This window comes from Pelobates fuscus, chromosome 5, assembly GCF_036172605.1.
Source record: "Pelobates fuscus isolate aPelFus1 chromosome 5, aPelFus1.pri, whole genome shotgun sequence".
Lineage (NCBI taxonomy): Eukaryota > Metazoa > Chordata > Amphibia > Anura > Pelobatidae > Pelobates > Pelobates fuscus.
The window spans coordinates 382,612,327-382,638,932 of NC_086321.1; the positions used below are offsets into that span (position 1 = coordinate 382,612,327).

At 42.3% G+C, this 26,606-nt stretch overlaps 1 protein-coding gene across 4 annotated transcripts in view; it reads left to right on the top strand.

Moving 5' to 3' along the window:
• Window positions 1-26,606, top strand: part of SDK2 (sidekick cell adhesion molecule 2) — a 393,871-nt gene that overhangs the window by 247,162 nt on the left and 120,103 nt on the right. The window lies entirely within an intron of this gene.

Below are 26,606 nucleotides of genomic sequence, written 5' to 3' on the forward strand. Positions count from 1 at the left end.
TCAGGGGATAATAATGTCTCACTGGGTGAACAGTGCCTGGTGTTTATTTTTCAAACCTCGCCTTACAGCTCCTCGGAGAGAGGATTAAAATAGTTGTACAACATCGGCACCTTCCATCCCCTCTTGGTATTCTAACATCCCTCTATTTGTGTGTCTCAGGATGTTTCGTTCCTATGAGTTTATAAGTTTTGAGTTCCACTACAGTAACACTTAGTAAATGTGTGATTGTGTTCTAGAGCTCCACAGCAATAAAACTCACAGCAACGTACAGTGTATGAGAGTATCACAGAGCTCCACAGCAATAAAACTTACAGTAGCGTACAGTGTATGAGAGTATCACAGAGCTCCACAGCAATAAAACTTACAGTAGCGTACAGTGTATGAGAGTATCACAGAGCTCCACAGCAATAAAACTTACAGTAGCGTACAGTGTATGAGAGTATCACAGAGCTCCACAGCAATAAAACTCACAGCAACGTACAGTGTATGAGAGTATCAGAGCTCCACAGCAATAAAACTTACAGTAACGTACAGTGTATGAGAGTATCACAGAGCTCCACAGCAATAAAACTTACAGTAACGTACAGTGTATGAGAGTATCACAGAGCTCCACAGCAATAAAACTCACAGCAACGTACAGTGTATGAGAGTATCAGGGCTCCACAGCAATAAAACTTACAGTAACGTACAGTGTATGAGAGTATCACAGAGCTCCACAGCAATAAAACTTACAGTAACGTACAGTGTATGAGAGTATCACAGAGCTCCACAGCAATAAAACTCACAGCAACGTACAGTGTATGAGAGTATCACAGAGCTCCACAGCAATAAAACTCACAGCAACGTACAGTGTATGAGAGTATCACAGAGCTCCACAGTAATAAAACTCACAGTAACGTACAGTGTATGAGAGTATCACAGAGCTCCACAGCAATAAAACTCACAGCAACGTACAGTGTATGAGAGTATCACAGAGCTCCACAGCAATAAAACTTACAGTAACGTACAGTGTATGAGAGTATAACAGAGCTCCACAGCAATAAAACTCACAGCAACGTACAGTGTATGAGAGTATAACAGAGCTCCACAGCAATAAAACTTACAGTAACGTACAGTGTATGAGTATCACAGAGCTCCACAGCAATAAAACTCACAGCAACGTACAGTGTATGAGAGTATCACAGAGCTCCACAGCAATACAACTCACAGCAACGTACAGTGTATGAGAGTATCACAGAGCTCCACAGCAATAAAACTCACAGTAACGTACAGTGTATGAGAGTATCACAGAGCTCCACAGCAATAAAACTCACAGCAACGTACAGTGTATGAGAGTATCACAGAGCTCCACAGCAATAAAACTCACAGTAACGTACAGTGTATGAGAGTATCACAGAGCTCCACAGCAATAAAAGTTATAGAAACAGGATACCGCTATAAGTGTTAGCAGTTTGGGCGACTGGAGTTTGTGGAGATTCCATCTTTATAAAATACAAATATTTCAGTGGACGGGGAGGATGGAGAGTGACAGTGCTGCCCATACACCTCAACAACTGCCCATACACCTCAACACCTGATAATACACCTCAATACCTGATCATATACCTCAATACCTGATCATATACCTCAATACTTGATCATATACCTCAATACCTGATCATACACCTCAATACCTGATCATACACCTCAACACCTGATCATACACCTCAACACCTGCCCATACACCTCAACACCTGATCATATACCTCAATACCTGATCATACACCTCAATACCTGATCATACACCTCAATACTTGATCATATACCTCAATACCTGATCATACACCTCAACAACTGCCCATACACCTCAACAACTGCCCATACACCTCAACACCTGATCATACACCTCAACACCTGATCATACACCTCAAAACCTGATCATACACCTCAATACCTGATCATACACCTCAACACCTGATCATACACCTCAAAACCTGATCATACACCTCAATACCTGATCATACACATCAACACCTGATCATACACCTCAACACCTGATCATACACCTCAACACCTGATCATACACCTCAACACCTGATCATACACCTCAACACCTGATCATACACCTCAAAACCTGATCATATACCTCAATACCTGATCATACACCTCAATACCTGATCATATACCTCAACAACTGCCCATACACCTCAACACCTGATCATACACCTTAACACCTGATCATACACCTCAACACCTGATCATACACCTCAACACCTGATCATACACCTCAATACCTGATCATACACCTCAACACCTGATCATACACCTCAACACCTGATCATACACCTCAATACCTGATCATATACCTCAACAACTGCCCATACACCTCAACACCCGATCATACACCTCAACACCTGATCATACACCTCAACACCTGATCATACACCTCAACACCTGATCATACACCTCAACACCTGATCATACACCTCAACACCTGATCATACACCTCAATACCTGATCATACACCTCAATACCTGATCATACACCTCAATACCTGATCATATACCTCAACAACTGCCCATACACCTCAACACCTGATCATACACCTCAATACCTGATCATATACCTCAATATCTGATCATAATTGTTATGAAACAATTATTCTATCAGAGGTGAATGCTGACTGTCTCATCGTCCACAATTATACCCTCCACCACCTGATTTAATGCCAACTCACCGGGTCATCACAATTCATCAGCCAACCCTTTAACTACTCATTGTGAGCCTCAAACACACAGAGTATACTATATGTTGTCGTTTGTCTATACGGAAAGCCTCTGTTAAAATAGAATCTTTGAAAGGCAACGTGTAAGTGCTTTAGAAGGTCACAAAGTTCTGTATCCTCGCTAATACGTCTAAGTGGACATTAATGGTTTGTGTCACATGACAGCTTTAACTGGGTAATATAGGGTCTCCTGCTGTTGATTTTTCTTAAATGACTTCTCTTGGATTGTTTACATTAACGCACAATTCTAAATCCTACAAAAGGCACTTGTTTTTGACACAATTGTATTGTACATTTTAAATTATAGTCATTTTTTGTTGATAGAGTAAAAAAGAAAGGTTTTCGGCTTCATCAAACCGTGCAAAAATCAGATCAGCTGTATGGCAGCCTCAAATGAAGTGTGTCCGAGAATTGCTTCTGTAATGTTCCCACTAAAAGGTTTGCAAAAAAGGGAAACCAAGAGCTAATAGTCAGATTGCCGAAGCAAATAGACACTGTGGGGTGCAGGGACAGGTGCTGAGGTGTATGGACAGGTGTTGAGGTGTATGGACAGGTGTTGAGGTGTATGGACGGGTGTTGAGGTGTATGGACAGGTGCTGAGGTGTATGGACAGGTGCTGAGGTGTATGGACGGGTGTTGAGGTGTATGGACGGGTGTTGAGGTTTGTGGGCAGGTGTTAAGGTTTGTGGGCAGGTGTTAAGGTGTATGGGCAGGTGTTGAGGTGTATGGTCAGGTGCTGAGGTGTATGGACCGGTGTTGAGATGTTTGGGCAGGTGTTGAGGTGTTTGGCAGGTGTCGAGGTATATGGTCAGGTGTTGAGGTGTATGATCAGGTGTTGAGGTGTATGATCAGGTGTTGAGGTGTATGGTCAGGTGTTGAGGTGTTTGGGCAGTTGTTGAAGTGTTTGGGCAGGTGTTGAGGTGTATGGGCAGGTGTTGAGGTGTTTGGGCAGGTGTTGAGGTGTATGGTCAGGTGCTGAGGTGTATGGACCGGTGTTGAGATGTTTGGGCAGGTGTTGAGGTGTTTGGCAGGTGTCGAGGTATATGGTCAGGTGTTGAGGTGTATGATCAGGTGTTGAGGTGTATGATCAGGTGTTGAGGTGTATGATCAGGTGTTGAGGTGTATGGTCAGGTGTTGAGGTGTTTGGGCAGTTGTTGAAGTGTTTGGGCAGATGTTGAGGTATATGGGCAGTTGTTGAAGTGTATGATCAGGTGTTGAGGTGTATGGACAGGTGTTGAGGTGTTTGGGCAAGTGTTGAGGTGTATGGTCAGGTGTTGAGGTGTATGGGCGGTTTTGAGGGGTATGGGCAGTTGTTGATGTGTATGGGCAGGTGTTGAGGTGTTTGGGCAGGAGTTGAGGTGTTTGGGCAGTTGTTGAGTTGTTTGCGCAGGTGTTGAGGTGTATGGGCAGTTGTTGGGTATGGACAGGTGTTAATGTGTACGGGCAGTTGTTGATGTGTATGGACAGGTTTTGAGGTGTATGGACAGGTGTTGAAATGTATGATCAGGTGTTGAGGTGTATGGGCAGTTGTTGATGTGTATGGACAGGTGTTAATGTGTACGGGCAGGTGTTGAGGTGTACAGGCAGGTGTTGAGGTGTATGGTCAGGTGTTGAGGTGTTTGGGCAGTTTTGAGGTGTTTGGGCAGGTATTAAGACATATGGGTTAAAGTGTATGATCAGGTGTTGAGGTGTATGGGCAGTTGTTGATGTGATTTGTCAGGTGTTGATGTGTATGGACAGGTGTTGAGGTGTTTGGGCAGTTTTTGATGTGTATGGGCAGGTGTTGAGGTGTATGGGCAGGTGTTGAGGTGTACGTGTACGGGCAGGTGTGGAGGTGTTTGGGCAGATGTTGAGATATATGGGCAGTTGTTGAAGTGTATGATCAGGTGTTGAGGTGTCTGGGCAATTGTTGAAGTGTATTGTCAGGTGTTTGGGTGTCCGGGCAGGTGTTGGGGTATCCGGGCAGGTGTTGGGGTATCCGGGCAGGTGTTGGGGTGTCCGGGCAGGTGTTGAGGTTTCTGGACAGATGTTAATGTGTATGATCAGGTGTTGATGTGTATGGGCAAGTGTTGAGGTGAATGGATGATATCTTATCATCTATGGTGGAATGGTCAAATTCTTGTGTTCTTGTAAGGGCTAAGTTACAGGATTACACAGTCTGAAAGTTACTATTTTCTACACTGTTTTGAAGATACTTGAACAAACTAATTAGTGATTTTTACTTACTCTCAGATCATCATTAACCCCTTAATTTTTCTTATTTTCCTAACAACTTGTCAGGCAGCTAGAACACCAATTTCCGAATGAAGGTTACCAAGTTTTGGTTCCCATGAGAACGGTTATTGGAGTCAGTGCGTCACACAGTATCATCAATGTATCAAAGAGTTAATATTTCAATTCCGAGTCTGTTTCCACAGACGGGTCCAGATTAGATATTGAATAGAGTGATGGCAAAACACACTTTACTGGCAGAGCTGGGTATAGCCAACACTACGAGACAGATGGCGACCCGTACAAACCGCCACAGCAGGCTGGCAGCGCGTACGATGTCGTTTGGCAGAACTATGAACTAGGAAAACAAACATTGTTATTATTAGGACAAAACTTCTCTATAATATCTAAATATATGTATTAAGCAGCACTTATTGGGAGCATTACGTCGGCCCTTTCCATGACCCACCAGCCTCAGGTGTCCATATCCCAGATTTATGATGGTTTCAATGCTGCATTTATAAAGATATCTCCGAAGTGTTATTGCGGCTAATCCCCACGTCAGCCCCACATTAGATCAATGTGTCCTTTGAGCGAGTTGTAGCACCAAAAGAGAATTGTGTTTTTTTTTCTCAATGCACTGTCCGCTTTTATATGAAGACCTATTATGTTGGTCTATTAAAAGAAATTACCAATTACAGTCAACTTGGTTTTCTTGCGGCCCAATGCAGCAATCTGAGTTATACATTGTATTCATGAATAGTACTTAGCAGAGGTCGCATGTTATTCAAAAAGAGAAAAATCCGCGGCAGGAATACGTTTCATGTATTTCGACTCATTTCTGTGGTCTGTGAGCTTTGTAAATGAACTCACTCTGTTACTCTTAAACAGCTGTGCACTGTCCCCTCCGCCATGGTGTCCCCCCCAGTCAGTCATGGGGTGAACGTCTGTCAGCCACCCGGCGGTTTGGTTCCTGTGGTTCCCACCTGGAATATGTTTTCCTGTAGCTATGCTTGTGGGAGTTCTTGTAAGGTTACCTGTGTGTGTCTGCAGCACTTTGCATAGCGTTGGTCATCCTCGTGCCTCCTTGCATCAGTAAAGACGCTGATCGTTGATACTGCTGCAGTGCGTCATTCTGCGTTGTATCTGATGCCGAATGCTTACCAGAGTCATTTTATAGTGTTACCACCATGCGTCATAATGGCGCAGAGTGCCGAGCAGCGTTCCTGCAGCAATGTGCGTTCACGTTTTGGGTACACAGGATTGACACAGAGGTTAATAGTTCATCTCCAGTCCATCTCATGCTCGTCTTTGCCTTGTTGTGGCTCCTGTCTGGTCCCAATAGCACGTTTATACTATGTCTTACTCTGGTTTTATCACTATTCGGTCTCTGGCTCACCAAATCTGACTCTCGTTTGTCTTTGAAGTCTCTGTTACCAATTTTTCATTTGTTCTTGCGTTACGCCCTTTCACCCTATGGACCGGTAATACGTTACTGTGTGTCTCTGTCTGTCCGCGGTGGGTTCATTCGCTGCATGTTGGGGTATATGCCACGGCAGTTCTCATATGGTGACGAATGGACTTTCAAGTGAATTGGATTTGGAATATCCCCTACCAATGCTTGGGTCTGCTTGAACATTATGCAGCGTGTTATGGAAATATAGCAAAGTTCCTATTTATACATAAAAAGGCACATCCCAATCGCCTTTCACAGATACATGTTTATTGTAAGGGTCATTACAGAGAATTTCTAGTGGTAAAGCCTCAGAAATAGTTTGTGAAATGTGCCACATGACTGGAGGCGAAAATTTCCTGCAGGTAAGAAGTTTGGAGCAAATTCTGCCACGTTGAGAGAATTATTTTTGCTTATTTATTTTGGAATGTAAAAATATATCAGATCTTCTAGTTATTTCTAGAAGTGGTATTTGCGGGAGACTAGGTGAAACACCACGTGTCTCTATTTAATTTAGAGCACCAGGTGATTACTGGAAGACAAGAAGTCATCAGTAGCAAAACGAATTGATCCAACGAAGATTGGACGTTGTTAAAAGTTACAAGAATTGCATTCTGTGGATGTTTTTCAGGATGCAAGTCCGTAAAAAGAGATTGAATGTAAAAAATTAAAAGTGATGGTAGAGTCGAAGATGACCCATAATCCAACAAGTTTGGGGTGCTAATGTGATAGCAAAGATGTAGGTGCAGTGTGATTTCAGCTGGGACTGGTGTTCCATGTATGTATCATTATCACATTCACAGGACATTAAAAAGATTAGCAGACCTAGTGACAGCCAACGTCTAACAGAGTGTAGCGGAACCCCTTTTTGGCTGTCCCATTTATCATTTTATTTGTTGGCACTGCCGAGGTTTTACATGCCTGGATTATACAGAGTGACTTTGCACCAGCTATGGACATACTTTGTTCGGTATACGAACAAAGCACCGAACAAACGGACCACCCTGATGTACATTAATCATGCAATTTACCTCCCTGATCGTTTCTCTCATTCCCTTGGGTTATACAAATTCACTGCTGTATCCCCTAAGTGGCCGCCATTTCGGCAGCCGAACACGTGGCGTCGGCCATCTTAACCCCACGAACAGCGGTGTTTGGTCGTCGAGTGTCTGGAACTGAAAACGGACACTCGACTAGCCGAACACCGCTAAGACCTCCAGGACGGCAGAAAGTACCGAAAATAACTCACAAACGGCCCGGCATTCGGTAGGATGAATCCCACGAACTAGGGAATTCATCCGGTTACCGACTCAATTATGTGTGGCATAGCCTTTCGGGAGTTTGGGGGCACGAATAGAGACCCACCGCAGGGTCAGATTTCATGAAACTAATTTCGGCATCTTTACCCATGCGGTCGGTCAAAACTTTACCTTCCCATAACTCCCGAACCCCTGGTCTGATCTGGGTGATTTTTGGATATGTTGCTCACCCAGATCAGACCAGGTATATCATACATATTTGGGGTACATCTGGAAAGTGGGGAAAAGTATGTACAGTATAATCGTATAATCTGTTAAGCTAAGGGGAGGAGATGTGTGGGAGGTAACGTCTGTATGATTGGTGCAAAGTGTAATTAATGTGAATCCCTCCCTTGCATGGGAGAATCTCATAAAAGCAGGAATGTTGCCATTAAACTTCAGTTCTACTCCTGATACTGTGTGTCGTCCAGTTATTGGGAAAGGTGATGGGATATCTGTGGATTATATTGCTGATTGTGCTGGTTACCCTGTTGGATTTATTACTTGTTCCTGCATCCTCTGGATATACTGGTGGAGTTAAGCTGTGAGAAATCAGCTCTCCGCTACACCGAGAGATCTTGTGGGTAAGTTGTACTAAGTGGGCAATCTGAGGCAGGGTTGGAGGTAGGTGGTGAGGGGGAGTAAAGGTGCCTGATGTCTGTAAATCCCCAGGAGACACAGATCTCACGTGCTGCACTCTCTGAGGTGCTCAGTTTGAGTACAAATGTGATGTAAAGTGTTATTTGCCCTGCATTTAAGGTACATTTTATATTTTAAGCCATTATAGCCATTTTGGAAACATTCTCCAAGCCGGTTTGTATTTACTTTGGCCTAAAATGTCAAAATGTTATTTTTCTACTTGACATTTCACAGTCTTGTAAATAACTAGGCTATATGATACAGTATAACCCTGTCATAATGACGGGGTGCTGAGAGAAGTCAGAAAAAAGACATCTGTTCCCACCTGACTCGTCTACCTGGCCCCTGAGGAAAAGGATTCTCAATGCAGGAAACTATGGAGGCAGGAGGGTATTGGGCGGCAATGGATATGCATGTCACCAATACAATATAGAGCATTACTTCAGTAGCAAAAAATGCCCTGCTGGAGCCTCATACAGCCACTGCTGCTGGGGGCATTTTGGGGACATCTCTCTGGGTGTCACGTCTAAACATTTGTTATGAAGGAACACAACTGCAGATTTCGTATAGTTTGAATATTTATTAAAGAAAGTAAAAGGTAAAGACTTTAATTCCAATTTACAGGTACTGTAGCTTTAAGTAGTAAACGATAACTGAAGTCCACAATTACAGGCACTGTAGCTTTAAGTAGTAAATGATAACTGAAGTCCACAGTTACAGGCACTGTAGCTTTAAGGAGTAAACGATAGTAAATTGCAGACACTGAATCAATAAGGAGTCTCTTAGTAGAGTTAACGGTTTAGGTGATAAGTAATTACAATAGCTGTTCCATACTTTAACTGAAGCAGGACAGATGCAGATAACTGATATGAAGTATGAGTTGAAGTTAGCTGTAACGGGATTGTTTTTACCGAAGGACTTTGGAGACAGGTAATAACAGCTTTTAGATGCAACGCTTATCACATTGGTTTTACTTAGCTTCCGGCACATAGAACACTGGTTCCCGAGATCTCCTCAGAGGCGTATGAAGAGTGTTTAATCTTTAGTCGTGGATGAGGAGAGGTGAAGGGAACTTTGCAGAGTCTTTCAGTCCGGTCTGGTAGCAGAGGCTTTCACAACGAAGTTGTAGCCGGGTTGTGAGTAAGGAACGTAGTTCAATAATCCAGCCTTGATCAGCTGGTGCAGTCAGATTAACCCCTTAAGACCGCAGGACGTACCATGCCGTCCTTATTTGGGCGGCTCTAAACGACGCAGGACGGCATGGTACGTCCTGGGCGGTCTTACCCCCCACGTGGCCGGCGGAACATGGCCGCTGCAGATCGCGGTCGGGGGGCATGCCTGGCCCCCCAGGCAGCCCCCCTGTGCCTGGGGACCGCGGTCTGCAGCTTCCGATCGCAGTGACAGGCTGTCACTGCGATCGGTATTTACCATGTGTCAGCCGATTTTAAAATCGGCTGACACATGGAGCCGGCGGAATTCTCTGCAGCAGATCGCCTTCGGGGGACATGCCTGGCCCCCCAGGCAGTCCCCCTGCGGCCAGTGACCGCGATCTGCAGAGTATGATCGCAGGGAGAGGCTGTCTCTGCGATCTGAATGCAGAGACAGCCTCTCCCTGCGATCTGATCGCAGTGACAGCCTGTCACTGCGATCAGAGTTACTATGTGTCAGCCTATTGGCTGACACATGTAACTACAGGCAGGATCCCCCTGCAGATCGCGGTGGGGGGCATGCCTGGCCACCCAGGCACTCCCCCTGTGGCCAATTACCGCGATCTGCAGGAGGTGATCACAGTGACAGCCTGTCACTGTGATCACTGATCCTGTGTGTCAGCCAGTGATGTAAAATCACTGGCTGACACTGTCTCTGCCCCTCTCCTCCCCTATTAACCCCTTAATGTAAAAAAAAAAAAAAAATTAAAGTTAAAAATAAAATACACTTACATCATTTATATATATATTATATATATGATCTATATATAATATATATATATACGCACACATTTACACATACACTAAGTGTATTTTAATATTTATATATATAATTATATATATATATTAATATCAAAATACACGTAGAAGGATATTGATTAAATATATACATAATTATATATATATATATATATATATATATAATAAAACAATATGTAAATACGTAAAAAAAATTAAAATAAAAAAATAAATAATTAAAAATATATATGTGTGTAATTTCATTCTAACTGTATTTTGATAATATATATATATAGATATCAAAATACACGTAGAACGAAATAATATATATATGTATATACCCAAGTATATACGTATACATCACTATATGTATACCTATATATAAATAAAAATAATAGTAAAAAAATTATATACATATATATACATATATATATATATATATATATACACACACGTGTATATATAATAATTTTACATATATATTTATGTAATAATTTTACATAATTAGGTATCCTAATTAATTACAATTAGCGGGACCTGCCTAACAACCCAGGCCGAAAGTATAGGGAATTTAATTTGCTAGCACTATATTTAACCCTATAACTTTCCAAGACACTATAAAACCTGTACATGGGGGGTACTGTTTTACTCGGGAGACATCGCTGAATACAAATATTTGTGTTTCAAAACCGTAAAATTTATTACAACAATGATATCGTCAGGGAAAGTGAAATTTATTGCCTTTTTCGCACACAAACGGCACTTACACTGACGATATTTTTGCTGTCATACTTTTTACTGTTTTGAAACACAAATATTTGTGTTCAGCAAAGTCTCCTGAGTATAACAGTACCCCTCATGTACAGGTTTTATGGTGTTTTCAAAAGTTACAGAGTCAAATATAAGGCTTGCGTTTCAGTTTTTTCACAATGAAATTCGCCAGATTGGTTACATTGGCTTTGAGACCGTATAGTAGCCCAGAAATAAGAATTACCTCCATAATGGCATACCATTTGCAAAAGTAGACAACCCAAGGTATTGCAAATGGGGTATGTTCAGTCTTTTTTAGTAGCCACTTAGTCACAAACACTGGCCAAAATTGGCTTTCAAATTAGTTTTTTGCATTTTTCACACACAAACAAATATTAACGTTAACTTTGGCTAGTGTTTGTGACCAAGTGGCTACTAAAAAAGACTGGACATACCCCATTTGCAATACCTTGGGTTGTCTACTTTTGCAAATGGTATGCCATCATGGGGGTAATTTTCATTCCTGGGCTACCATACGCTCTCAAAGGCAACATAACCAAACTGGCAAATTTCAATGTGAAAAAACTGAAAAGTGTAACATGCTATATTTGACCCTGTAACTTCCCAAAACACCATAAAACCTGTACATAGGGGGTACTGTTTTACACGTGAGACATCGCTGAATACAAATATGTGTATTTTATTGCAGTAAAAGCAAACAGTATTATGACATTCACAGTTAGAATGTCACGTAGAACTAAGAAAATTAAAAAAAAATCATATTTTCTCTCATTTTTTTATATTTTATTCATATTACGTTATGTTCCATACCTAAATATTTGATGTTAAATGAAAGCCCTGTTTCCCCTGAACAAAATGATATATAATAAGTGTGGGTGCATTTAATATGAAAGAGGTGAATTATTGTTGAACAGACATAAAGTCAAAATCTGTGGTTTGTTTACATTTTTTTTGGTTCACAACTTGTACATTTGGCTGCGGTCTTAAGGGGTTAAATAGGCAGACCGTGTCATACAGGGGTGTGGCTAGGCTCCGTGGAACCAGGAAGTAAGAGGATACCATAGTTAAGGCATTACAGTACCCCCTCTCTAATGAGCAACCTCTGGGTGCTATTGATTTGGCTTAGAAGGGTTATGCTTGTGAAATTTGGAAATCAATTTATTAGCATGAACAACAGAGGAGTTTTCCCATGTATCTTCATCAACACCATATCCTTTCCATCTGATGAGGTATTGTAAGGAGCCACGATGGATCCTTGAATCCAGTATACTTTGAATTTCGTATTCTTCTTCACCCTGGACCAATATGGGATCAGGAGAAGTAGTGACATTTCTTTGGAAAGGGTCAGGATGATAAGGCTTTAGCAATGACACATGTTTGGATCTTTGGCATACAGAACAGGAATTGACATAAGATTCGATAGTTTGGTCTTGACGAGGCCACCAACAGTATCTTTTAGACAATTCAAGAGTCTTTTTCATACCTGTATGACCTGCCAGAGGAGAATCATGAATAATTTCAAGTACTTTAATTCTGAAAGAGGGAGGTACATAAATCCGGTCTTTAAAATAGTAGAGACCGTTTTTCTTGGATAATTTACTTGATTTAGGAAGTTCAAGAGCGTCTTCACTGAGACCTTTAACGACGTCGATAAGAGAAGATAGGATTCCAATGACTGTAGGAGGAGGAGACTCCAGTTCGGTGTCAGAACAACATGAGGTTTTAGCTGGTTTTTTCGTAGACTGGAGAATTGGAATACGTTGCAAGCATGTTTTCTTGCAATAATCAGAATCAAATGCAAGAGAGAAGGGAAACCATGAGATTTGAGGGTTGTGGTTCCTTAACCAGTTGATCCCTAATATAATAGGAAATAATGGTGATGAGATGACATCAAATATAAGACTTTCCGTATGAGTATGATTGATGGTTACTTTTAGAGGGATGGATTCATGAAGTATTGGTCCCGATGAGATGAGGGACCCGTCAATCACTTTAACAGGTACCGAAGTTCTTTTACGAACACAAGGAATTTTATTCTTTGTTACAAAGGCTGAGTCGATGAATACTCCATTTGCACCGGAATCGATAACAGCCTTGGTTATAATTCTTTTATTGTCCCACTGTAATACAAGAACGATAGGGGACATTTGAGTATTTGCTGTAGAGGGAAGTACACTTAGGATGGAAGAGGCATGAGACTGCCTTCTGCCTTTTATCCGTTTCAATGAAGGACAATCAGAGACTAAATGAACTTGAGAGGCACAATACATGCATAGGTTTAATTGACGTCTTCGATTTTTCTCTTCAGGAGTGAGGGGACTTCTTATTATCCCTATTTCCATAGGTTCGATTGGTTCAGATGGGTTGTCAGGAGGCTTTGGAGCCCCTATTTCCATAGGTTCACTTGGTATGGAAGTCTTATCTGGAGCTTTTGAGGGAGTGAAAGGTTTGCGGTCTTTTGAATGTGAAAGGGCTTTTTCGGCATTTCTTTCTCTTAATCTTCTGTCAATGCTGATTGATAGGCGAATTAGAGCGTTCAAATTAGTAGGGAGTTCTGTTCTAGATAATTCATCTTTTACAGCTTCCGATAAACCAATTCGAAATTGGTTGCGCAATGTGATGTCATTCCATTGCGTTTTTATAGCCCATCTTTTGAATTCAGCAATGTAATCTTCAACGGGTCTATTTCTTTGCTGTAGTGTTCTGATTGTTAAATCAGCTGTAGCTTGTTTGTTAGGATCTTCATAGAGAAGAGACATGGCTTCAAAAAATTCATCCAGTGAATCTAAAATGGGGTCATCGTTTTCCAGAAAGGAATGAGCCCATGACATAGGTTCACCTCTTAGAAAGGAAATAACCGAACAAACTTTAGTTCTTTCTGTAGGATAGGATCTAGGTTTCAAAGCAATTAAAAGTTTGCAAGAGTTGAGGAACTCCCTGTATCTGGAACGATCTCCATAGAACTTTTCAGGGTTACACACAGCAGGATCACTAGCCGAGTGCAGAGTAGTATGAGGAGTATGAGTTTGTAAATCTCTGATATAAGTGAGAAGTCTTTCATTAGTAACTTGCAGGTCTTGCACACTTTGGGCTAGTGCATTAACTCTTTGATTCAGCGTAGCTATAGTAGAATCGAAATCTGCTGGATCCATTACAATGGCTGGATTATTCTGTCACGTCTAAACATTTGTTATGAAGGAACACAACTGCAGATTTCGTATAGTTTGAATATTTATTAAAGAAAGTAAAAGGTAAAGACTTTAATTCCAATTTACAGGTACTGAAGCTTTAAGTAGTAAATTATAACTGAAGTCCACAGTTACAGGCACTGTAGCTTTAAGGAGTAAACGGTAGTAAATTGCAGACACTGAATCAATAAAGAGTCTCTTAGTAGAATCAACGGTTTAGGTGATAAGTAATTACAATAGCTGTTCCATACTTTAACTGAAGCAAGACAGATGCAGATAACTGAGATAAAGTATGAGTTGAAGTTAGCTGTAACGGGATTGTTTTTACCGAAGGACTTTGGAGACAGGTAATAACAGCTTTTAGATGCAACTCTTATCACATTGGTTTTACTTAGCTTCCGGCACATAGAACACTGGTTCCCGAGATCTCCTCAGAGGCGTATGAAGAGTGTTTAATCCTTAGTCGTGGATGAGGAGAGGTGAAGGGAACTTTGCAGAGTCTTTCAGTCCGGTCTGGTAGCAGAGGCTTTCACCATGAAGTTTGTAGCCGGGTTGTGAGTAAGGAACGTAGTTCAATAATCCAGCCTTGATCAGCTGGTGCAGTCAGATTAAATAGGCAGACCGTGTCATACAGGGGTGTGGCTAGGCTCCGTGGAACCAGGAAGTAAGAGGATACCATAGTTAAGGCATTACAGTACCCCCTCTCTAATGAGCAACCTCTGGGTGCTATTGAGTTGGCTTAGAAGGGTTATGCTTGTGAAATTTGGAAATCAATTTATTAGCATGAACAACAGAGGAGTTTTCCCATGTATCTTCATCAACTCCATATCCTTTCCATCTGATGAGGTATTGTAAGGAGCCACGATGGATCCTTGAATCCAGTATACTTTGAATTTCGTATTCTTCTTCACCCTGGACCAATATGGGATCAGGAGAAGTAGTGACATTTCTTTGGAAAGGGTCAGGATGATAAGGCTTTAGCAATGACACATGTTTGGATCTTTGGCATACAGAACAGGAATTGACATAAGATTCAATAGTTTGGTCTTGACGAGGCCACCAATAGTATCTTTTAGACAATTCAAGGGTCTTTTTCATACCTGGATGACCTGCCAGAGGAGAATCATGAATAATTTCAAGTACTTTAATTCTGAAAGAGGGAGGTACATAAATCCGGTCTTTAAAATAGTAGAGACCGTTTTTCTTGGATAATTTACTTGATTTAGGAAGTTCAAGAGCGTCTTCACTGAGACCTTTAACGACGTCGATAAGAGAAGATAGGATTCCAATGACTGTAGGAGGAGGAGACTCCAGTTCGGTGTCAGAACAACATGAGGTTTTAGCTGGTTTTTTCGTAGACTGGAGAATTGGAATACGTTGCAAGCATGTTTTCTTGCAATAATCAGAATCAAATGCAAGAGAGAAGGGAAACCATGAGATTTGAGGGTTGTGGTTCCTTAACCAGTTGATCCCTAATATAATAGGAAATAATGGTGATGAGATGACATCAAATATAAGACTTTCCGTATGAGTATGATTGATGGTTACTTTTAGAGGGATGGATTCATGAAGTATTGGTCCCGATGAGATGAGGGACCCGTCAATCACTTTAACAGGTACCGAAGTTCTTTTACGAACACAAGGAATTTTATTCTTTGTTACAAAGGCTGAGTCGATGAATACTCCATTTGCACCGGAATCGATAACAGCCTTGGTTATAATTCTTTTATTGTCCCACTGTAATACAAGAACGATAGGGGACATTTGAGTATTTGCTGTAGAGGGAAGTACACTTAGGATGGAAGAGGCATGAGACTGCCTTCTGCCTTTTATCCGTTTCAATGAAGGACAATCAGAGACTAAATGAACTTGAGAGGCACAATACATGCATAGGTTTAATTGACGTCTTCGATTTTTCTCTTCAGGAGTGAGGGGACTTCTTATTATCCCTATTTCCATAGGTTCGATTGGTTCAGATGGGTTGTCAGGAGGCTTTGGAGCCCCTATTTCCATAGGTTCACTTGGTATGGAAGTCTTATCTGGAGCTTTTGAGGGAGTGAAAGGTTTGCGGTCTTTTGAATGTGAAAGGGCTTTTTCGGCATTTCTTTCTCTTAATCTTCTGTCAATGCTGATTGATAGGCGAATTAGAGCGTTCAAATTAGTAGGGAGTTCTGTTCTAGATAATTCATCTTTTACAGCTTCCGATAAACCAATTCGAAATTGGTTGCGCAATGTGATGTCATTCCATTGCGTTTCTATAGCCCATCTTTTGAATTCAGCAATGTAATCTTCAACGGGTCTATTTCTTTGCTGTAGTGTTCTGATTGTTAAATCAGCTGTAGCTTGTTTGTTAGGATCTTCATAGAGAAGAGACATGGCTTCAAAAAATTCATCCAGTGAATCTAAAATGGGGTCATCGTTTTCCAGAAAGGAATGAGCCCATGACATAGGTTCACCTCTTAGAAAGGAAATAACCGAACAAACTTTAGTTCTTTCTGTAGGATAGGATCTAGGTTTCAAAGCAATTAAAAGTTTGCAAGAGTTGAGGAACTCCCTGTATCTGGAACGATCTCCATAGAACTTTTCAGGGTTACACACAGCAGGATCACTAGCCGAGTGCAGAGTAGTATGAGGAGTATGAGTTTGTAAATCTCTGATATAAGTGAGAAGTCTTTCATTAGTAACTTGCAGGTCTTGCACACTTTGGGCTAGTGCATTAACTCTTTGATTCAGCGTAGCTATAGTAGAATCGAAATCTGCTGGATCCATTACAATGGCTGGATTATTCTGTCACGTCTAAACATTTGTTATGAAGGAACACAACTGCAGATTTCGTATAGTTTGAATATTTATTAAAGAAAGTAAAAGGTAAAGACTTTAATTCCAATTTACAGGTACTGTAGCTTTAAGTAGTAAACGATAACTGAAGTCCACAATTACAAGCACTGTAGCTTTAAGTAGTAAATGATAACTGAAGTCCACAGTTACAGGCACTGTAGCTTTAAGTAGTAAACGATAGTAAATTGCAGACACTGAATCAATAAGGAGTCTCTTAGTAGAGTTAACGGTTTAGGTGATAAGTAATTACAATAGCTGTTCCATACTTTAACTGAAGCAAGACAGATGCAGATAACTGAGATAAAGTATGAGTTGAAGTTAGCTGTAACGGAATTGTTTTTTCCGAAGGACTTTTGGAGACAGGTAATAACAGCTTTTAGATGCAACTCTTATCACATTGGTTTTACTTAGCTTCCGGCACATAGAACACTGGTTCCCGAGATCTCCTCAGAGGCGTATGAAGAGTGTTTAATCTTTAGTCGTGGATGAGGAGAGGTGAAGGGAACTTTGCAGAGTCTTTCAGTCCGGTCTGGTAGCAGAGGCTTTCACAACGAAGTTGTAGCCGGGTTGTGAGTAAGGAACGTAAAAAAACTTATAGAAAACGGTACATGCAGTGATAACACCACAAATAAATCAGTAAATGAATAAAAAAGAAGAGTAGCAGCTACACACCCACTCTAGCGACTTGATGAGTTATATACTCAGAAATGGAAAATAGGGTGTGTGCGCTTAAGATTATAAAACTAGATAAATAGTATAAAAATTATCAAAAATAATTTATTAATTAAGTAAAAAATAAATCAGCAAAGGACTAATTCCGATCACCACTGTTATACCTTAACCGGACAATTAAATACAAAAATCTCATAAAACAGAATAACAAAAAAAATAAATAAAAAAAGGCAAAAAAATTGTATCCACAAACTAACTGCACTGAATGGCCAAAAAGATGGAATAACCTCAATATAAAGAATATATATATAGAGGTCTGATCACTAAGTGAAGGTAGGGTGGATACAAATTATATACCAAAAAACACAATAATAATAATAAATGGGAAAAAATATATATCTGTCCTCGGTGTGGGCCCCCACCTGAGGTAGATATAACCAGAAGATGAATAAATGAGATATATAAAAATAAAAGACAAGAGACAAGAAACAATAATACTAAGTGAAATAATATAAAATGAAAAAAAAAAAACAGTAATTGTCCGGAAGTCCTCCCTGGGTAGGCAGAATAAAGGTGATGTTGGGCGGATCAAAGAGCAACCAGATGAACCCTCGTTATGGGAGCTCCAACTCTCTCACACTGCGGTCGGGATCTTCAAAAAAGACCACAGTGGAGGTGAAGCCGTGAAGATGGACAAAGTAGGTGCAGAGTGGAACAGCAACCGCCCAGACAGCAACCAGCAGATAGAAACCGCGGTCGGTATTTTCAAAAAAGACCGCGGTATTCAGCCAAAGATGAAGACAGGACGTCAAACCCAGGGGAAATGGAAAGAAAGGAACAGCCAGCAGCCCACAGATCAACGCGTTTCGTCCCAAACTGTGGGACTTTATCAAGATCAGTACTTCGTACTGTAAGTAAGGAACGTAGTTCAATAATCCAGCCCCGATCAGCTGGTGCAGTCAGATTAAATAGGCAGACCGTGTCATACAGGGGTGTGGCTAGGCTCCGTGGAACCAGGAAGTAAGAGGATACCATAGTTAAGGCATTACACTGGGAGAAAAAGAAGAGCTGGCCCCGTAATGTACAGAACTTTTTAGAGGTATAAAAGTTGGGTCTGAAAAAGTGTGAAATTCCATAGGAATCATAAGCGAGTATCTCTTATGGCCCCTGACATTACACCACTGAGTAGTATAGATGCAAATTACAAATCTTGCACTTTGGCAATGGAACTTCTCGAACCTCAGCAATGGAGTCTCGGCTATAGAATCTCACCCCTCAGCTGTGAAACTATTCACACCTCTGCCGTGGAACGTCTCACACCTTGGCTTTGGAACCTCTGGAGTCTCGTCAGCGGAACATCTCAACCTTGACAATGAAACATTTTAACCTCGGCAATAGAACCTCTTGCACCTCAGCCGTGGAATATTTCTCACCTCGGACATGGAACCTTTCACACCTTGGCAATAGAATATCTCAACCTCAGCAAAGAAACATTTCACACTCGGCAGTGGAGCCTGTTGCACCACAACCGTGGTACCTCTTGCACCTCGGCCATGGAACCTCTCACTCCTCAGCTGTGGAACCTCTCACTCCTTCCCTCGGAACCTCTCACTCCTCAGCTGTGGAACCTCTCACTCTTCGGCTGTGGAACCTCTCACACCTTGGCTGTGGAAACTCTCACACCTTGGCTGTGGAAACTCTCACACCTTGGCTGTGGAACCTCTCACACCTTGGCTGTGGAACCTCTCACACCTCGGCTGTGGAACCTCTCACACCTCGGCTGTGGAACCTCTCACACCTCGGCTGTGGATCCTCTCACACTGGCTGTGGAACCTCTCACTCCTCAGCTGTGGAGCTACTCACACCTTGGCCATGGAATCCTTGTACCCTGCAACACTGCATTTAGTAGGAGCAATGGTGGAAGATTTGTTGACTTAGAGTGTGTTCTCTGATGTATGGAAAGCTCCTTGTTTTTTAATGATTCCATTTATCATCACTAAAAGATATTCTGCATAAAATATGCAGTACTTTATGTTCAAACATGCGCCACGTTATATATGAAATGTAGATGACTAACTCACTTTACATTAATATTGGGGCGACAGTAAGACTGAAGCAGAGCTCGTTGCAGAATTAACACTTTGCCCACCACACAAATGTACTATTCGTTGTCTCTGCCGGGCTGCATTTAAAACATTTTTAACGCCATATTCTCGAAAGAACCACAATTGCCAGTAATGCATACTTCTCTTGCGTTAGCTGATCATTATGGAACCAATGCAGTGATCTCAGATAAGTGCTTGATTAATAAATGAGATTGAAAGCATTGCACACCACCAACATTCCTTTTCTATGTGAACAGATTTATTTCCACGGCTGTTGATGGTCGTCATCGAATGCTGTTTCTGTTTAATTATTTTATTGCGCAAGTCAAAGTGGCAGAGACTGCGACGTTAGGGTCTTATTCATGGATAACGCCCTGTTTGAGCAGTGTTCAATGTTCTCTTTTTGGGGAAGATTTACATGAAAACACCGGAGAATCTCTGGAATGTCTTTACACATAGTGTAGCGAGCCTAAAACGTCCACTCGATCTCAGTGTCCCTCATCCCCTCTGCACTTCTGTCTGTTGTGACAAACAAAATATGGAATTTACTTAGAATTTTTAGAAAGTTTCTCTTTAGTGAATAACTTTAACTTCTGGGAATTTTCATCACCAAAAGCCATGTACTTTCTTCGTGTCCCTTGGGAGATAGATCTCCTGGGACCACCAGTGCCGTTGACTAGCCATCAAACCCCACACCTTACCCCCTGCCCACCCCAAGTCTCAGAGAAGGAGAATTTGCAGCAAACCTTTAACAAGGAGTGAAATATATCCCAGCCTGAAGCCCGCTGCCTGTCGTGACGCCACTGGGATAGATATTGCTATTTTGTATTCACCAGCACATATATATACACATACATGGCATAGGTGACTAAATGAAATGACTCCTCTGAGAGTCTGTTTGACAGTAATCAGGAATCATCTGGATTTTACCAGCGCCTCCAGATATGAAAGCAATGAGAATCGGAAGCCATTTCTCTGAGTGCAGAGTGAGCTGGATGCAGCCGTGGTGACAGCGGGACATTATCTGGAAATGAATGCTTTCTTGTCCTTTCATTTAGAGTGGACCTCCATTCATTCGCTCTTCCAGATTATACGGCTGCTGCAAGCACCGGGGAACTATCAACATTGACTCCTAAATGAGTCCATTAAGATGCGCTGAGCTGAGTGTAACGCAGCCCGCGCTCAGTGTGATAGCACCTCTCTTGTTACCGCCGGGCACCGCGCGTTGTATTATCCCGGCTGATAGATAGCATCGAGAATACCGGCATCTCGGGGAATAGGAATATTCAGAGCCGTAAACATGGTTTACAACAAAACAGGGAGGCTCTGCGCCCAGTTTAAAAAGCAATTCATTTTGTAGTCTGATACTTATTATAAAGAATGATTCGGAGTGGACGGGTAAAAAAAAACAAACATTGGTTTTAGCATAAATATTGTGCAATAACAAAGAAAACCAACAAAAAAAGTCAAATAAAGAAAGAAAAGGCAAACACGTTACAAGAGAAATATCTAGAATCCCTGCGCAGAATGTGAGATATCTAGAACCCCTGCGCAGAATGTGAGATATCTAGAATCCCTGCGCAGAATGTGAGATATCTAGAATCCCTGCGCAGAATGTGAGATATCTAGAATCCCTGCTCAGAATGTGAGATATCTAGAATCCCAGCGCAGAATGTCAGATATCTAGAATCCCAGCGCAGAATGTCAGATATCTAGAATCCCTGCACAGAATGTGAGATATCTAGAATCCCTGCTCAGAATGCGAGATATCTAGAATCCCAGCGCAGAATGTGAGATATCTAGAATCCCAGCGCAGAATGTGAGATATCTAGAATCCCAGCGCAGAATGTGAGATATCTAGAATCCCTGCGCAGAATGTGAGATATCTAGAATCCCTGCGCAGAATGTGAGATATCTAGAATCCCTGCGCAGAATGTGAGATATCCAGAATCCCTGCGCAGAATGTGAGATATCTAGAATCCCTGCGCAGAATGTGAGATATCTAGAATCCCTGCTCAGAATGTGAGATATCTAGAATCCCTGCGCAGAATGTGAGATATCTAGAATCCCTGCTCAGAATGTGAGATATCTAGAATCCCAGCGCAGAATGTGAGATATCTAGAATCCCTGCGCAGAATGTGAGATATCTAGAATCCCTGCTCAGAATGTGAGATATCTAGAATCCCTGCTCAGAATGTGAGATATCTAGAATCCCTGCGCAGAATGTGAGATATCTAGAATCCCTGCGCAGAATGTGAGATATCTAGAATCCCAGCGCAGAATGTGAGATATCTAGAATCCCTGCGCAGAATGTGAGATATCTAGAATCCCAGCGCAGAATGTGAGATATCTAGAATCCCAGCGCAGAATGTGAGATATCTAGAATCCCAGCGCAGAATGTGAGATATCTAGAATCCCTGCGCAGAATGTGAGATATCTAAAAACCCAGCGCAGAATGTGAGATATCTAGAATCCCTGCACAGAATGTGAGATATCTAGAATCCCTGCTCAGAATGTGAGATATCTAGAATCCCTGCGCAGAATGTGAGATATCTAGAATCCCTGCGCAGAATGTGAGATATCTAGAATCCCTGCTCAGAATGTGAGATATCTAGAATCCCTGCTCAGAATGCGAGATATCTAGAATCCCTGCACAGAATGTGAGATATCTAGAATCCCTGCGCAGAATGTGAGATATCTAGAATCCCTGCGCAGAATGTGAGATATCTAGAATCCCTTTATATATAACAACGCGCAGAGCTTTCCTTAACCCCTGTGAATGAGCTGACATGGCTCCAAACCTGGTACAGAATCCCAGGTATCATTCATCATTGCACCTCCCCCTCTGTTTTAATGTAAGCTGTATAATTATTTATGAAGCGCCAATACATTGTACGTCGCGGTACAAAGTGAGTAAGCAGAACCTGTATAACGGCAGGATGTAGGTAAGTTAGAGGGAGCGGTCACACACGCAGTATACAGAATACTGTAAGTGTGCTTGTTGGCAGTCTGTAAATAACATTATACACAGATATATTCCTAATATAAAGTCCTGTAATAAGATTCTGGAAGAAGTTTCTAAGTTCAAGGTTTTTTCTAAAGTCTGTGTTGAAGGCCGCAGGACTGACTCTGAGATAAACGTAAAACGAATGTGGGCATCCGTGAAATGAGCAGCGAAGAGATTCACTATCTGTTCCTCCGGAGGGCGATTTCACAATGAGCAGACTTGCTGTTATGTTCCTCCAATAACAGTCATGTACCAGCCAATATTTTTCTACTTGACCCGGTGAGAAATGATGCCATAGAGAGACGCTCTTGGCCGGGTCTCTGCCGGGAGGTTATTTCTCACGCTCGGTTGTTAGATGTTTTTTTATCGCCTCTCTGAAAGAGATATGAATATATATGAATCAGATCCGCATGGCGAGAAACATTTCATACACCGCCTCGAACTGGCCTGAAATGAATCATGAAAAGCCACTCGAAGAAAGGGGCATTGTCGAGAGACAGAGAGAGACTGCATTAACACCTAGACTGCCGAGACTTCATCCCCAGACTGTCAGAGGGGTCTAACTCAGTATGTCACGTGGAGCGAGAGAGAGAGAGAGAGAGACTGCATTAACACCTAGACTGCCGAGACTTCATCCCCAGCCTGCCAGAGGGGTCTAAGTCAGTATGTCACGTGGAGCAGAAGAGAGAGACTGCATTAACACCTAGACTGCCGAGACTTCATCCCCAAACTGTCAGAGGGGTCTAACTCAGTATGTCACGTGGAGCAGGAGAGAGAGACTGCATTAACACCTAGACTGCCGAGACTTCATCCCCAGACTGTCAGAGGGGTCTAACTCAGTATGTCACGTGGAGCAGGAGAGAGAGACTGCATTAACACCTAGACTGCCGAGACTTCATCCCCAGACTGTCAGAGGGGTCTAACTCAGTATGTCACGTGGAGCGAGAGAGAGAGAGAGAGAGAGAGAGAGAGACTGCATTAACACCTAGACTGCCGAGACTTCATCCCCAGCCTGCCAGAGGGGTCTAAGTCAGTATGTCACGTGGAGCAGAAGAGAGAGACTGCATTAACACCTAGACTGCCGAGACTTCATCCCCAAACTGTCAGAGGGGTCTAACTCAGTATGTCACGTGGAGCAGGAGAGAGAGACTGCATTAACACCTAGACTGCCGAGACTTCATCCCCAGACTGTCAGAGGGGTCTAACTCAGTATGTCACGTGGAGCAGGAGAGAGAGACTGCATTAACACCTAGACTGCCGAGACTTCATCCCCAGACTGTCAGAGGGGTTTAACTCCATACCTCTCTTTAAAGAGCATTGTTATTTGTCATTGTCTTTATTGGGTAGTGTATTTACTGAAAAATTTTCACTTGAGACTAATGTCGGCCTAAATTACCAACTTTATTATTGCGCTTTACTAAGCAGAATAGTTTGTGAAAATTTGCTTAACGTTTCTTCTCGTTCTGAATAGACAGTGAATTTTGAAAAGTTAATTTGTTTTTAAAAAATGTGTTTTTTTCTTTTTTTTTTACTGATGCAGACATTTTATCTATTAGCAAAGTTTTTATAAACAGACTTTATTTACTTTCTAAAACTGTTGATTAATCAGAAACTTCTCATTGGACGCTCACACAGGGATGGATTCTCATTGGACGCTCACACAGTGATAGGTTCTCATTGGACACCTTCACAGGGATGGATTCTCATTGGACACCTTCACAGGGATGGATTCTCATTGGATGCTCACACAGGGAATGAGTGCTTCCCCTTTTGGCCGCCGTTCGTATAGACGAACGTCATCCAGGGGGAGCATTCGTGGATTGCTTCCCACCTCGTTCGGTTCCCGAACAAGGACCTCCCCGTGCCCATTGGAATATTCACACCAATCAATTAGAACATTCACAACTCGCAACATAAGTGTGAAACCGCAAGGGAAGTAATGAACGAGTGCTTCCTTGGGTGGCCGCTGTTAGTATAGACTAACGCCATCCAGGGGGAGCATTTGTTGGTTGCTTCCCACCTCGTTCGGTTCCCGAACAAGGACCTCCCCTGTGCCCATTGGAATGTTCACACCAATCAATTAGAACATTCACAACTCGTAACATAAGTGTGAAAGTAATTAATGAGTGCTTTCCTGAGTGGCTGCCGTTTATATAGATGAACACCAACCAGGGGGAGCATTCGTATCCTGAAAGGAGACGCTTCCCGTGCCTGGTTTTACAGGGGCCTGGTTTTACAGGCTGTGTGAGGCAGGTACCGTTATGGGAGTCACTGGGGATTGGTGTGGACATCCTTTGGAGACAATGGTGGGTTTGGCAGGCTATCCGTGCTTGGGGAACAAAGAGGCAGGGGGTTTCCCTCGCTGTGTTTCCCAGGTACAAAGGCTCATCGGAGGAAGACACTAAGTGGCGGGCGTTCAATGCCCTGTTACCGGAAGTGGGAAACCCTGTGGTTGGGTGGTGGAAACAAGGGACAAAGGAACCCGACTTCCTGTCCCGCGCTGGGACCCCTGGGAGGGGGAAAATCCTGGGAGGGGACAATTTGTGTGCTGTCCGCCCCTTGCATGGGGAAAAGTATAAAGCCGAGTGTGGCCAATAAAGTTGTTGTTGTACCCCCTGGAAATTGTGTTTTGTCCAGTTGCTGGGGGAGGAATGGGTCTCCACGTATGTTAACTGGTTCCATTCCAGGTGAACGCAGTATCGTGGCTTAAGTAACCGAATGGGTCACCCCTGGCCCGCTACAATATCTGAGTGAGAATAGTAGATGGAGATTGTGACAAGTCCCCTGTGCCTCAATTGAGCACACCCGTCCAAACAGCTTCTTCTCACCGCAAAACCACAGATGTCAGCCTGTTCATGAAGACTCAGTCGGCTAACACCTCTCCCCCAAGAACAGCAGACACACACACAGCTTGAAGGTAGAACAGGGACTCATTTTTATTAGACATACCCAGGTATTTGTATGCAAGTAAACTCATTAGTAAACACACTAAGGTTTGGACAGCAACCAATCAAACTGGGTCTAAACAAACCGCCAATCACACTTAGCCCATTAATAACCAATCACAGAACACCTACTTTGCATACAGAGAAAAACATTATGCATTAGGTAAAGGGATTAACACATAGTCAACAATAGGTGACTCAGCTCCGAGAGTAACAAAGGGGAGAGTCCCAGCCCCCAGTCACGTAGCCACACAGTCTCTGGTTCTGCGCCATCTTGTCTCTCCATGTTGTGGCTAGGTCTCAGTCTGTGCAGTGTAAATGGCCGCTCCCCACCAGAGCCCACCCAAACAAAGAAGCCCTTGTTGGCCAAGTGACGGCGTACCAGCGTTCCGTCACAGAGATTAACAGAAAGACATAACATTTACAGTGATTTTGTGGATAATTTCAGGGAGTTTGTTTATTTTCTTGTATCTATGTGTTTAACTGAAAGAGTTGTAGATATATGTTATGACTTTCCAGCAGAGGTGATAGAGACCGGTACAATAAAATGTTGTATGGTAAATCCGTGTGAGCCGGTGGATTTCTCTTACTGCGCTGGTTTATCGCCATTGCTGCTATTTAAACCCAAGCTGTATCACAGACTGTCTTTCATTCAGCCCTGACCCCCAACTGCACAGAATAGAGCTGTAAATGTGGATATCAACACCAATAAAAGGGAGATTTCTCACAGATTTCTCACATGTTTACAAATGTTATTTTGATTAACTAA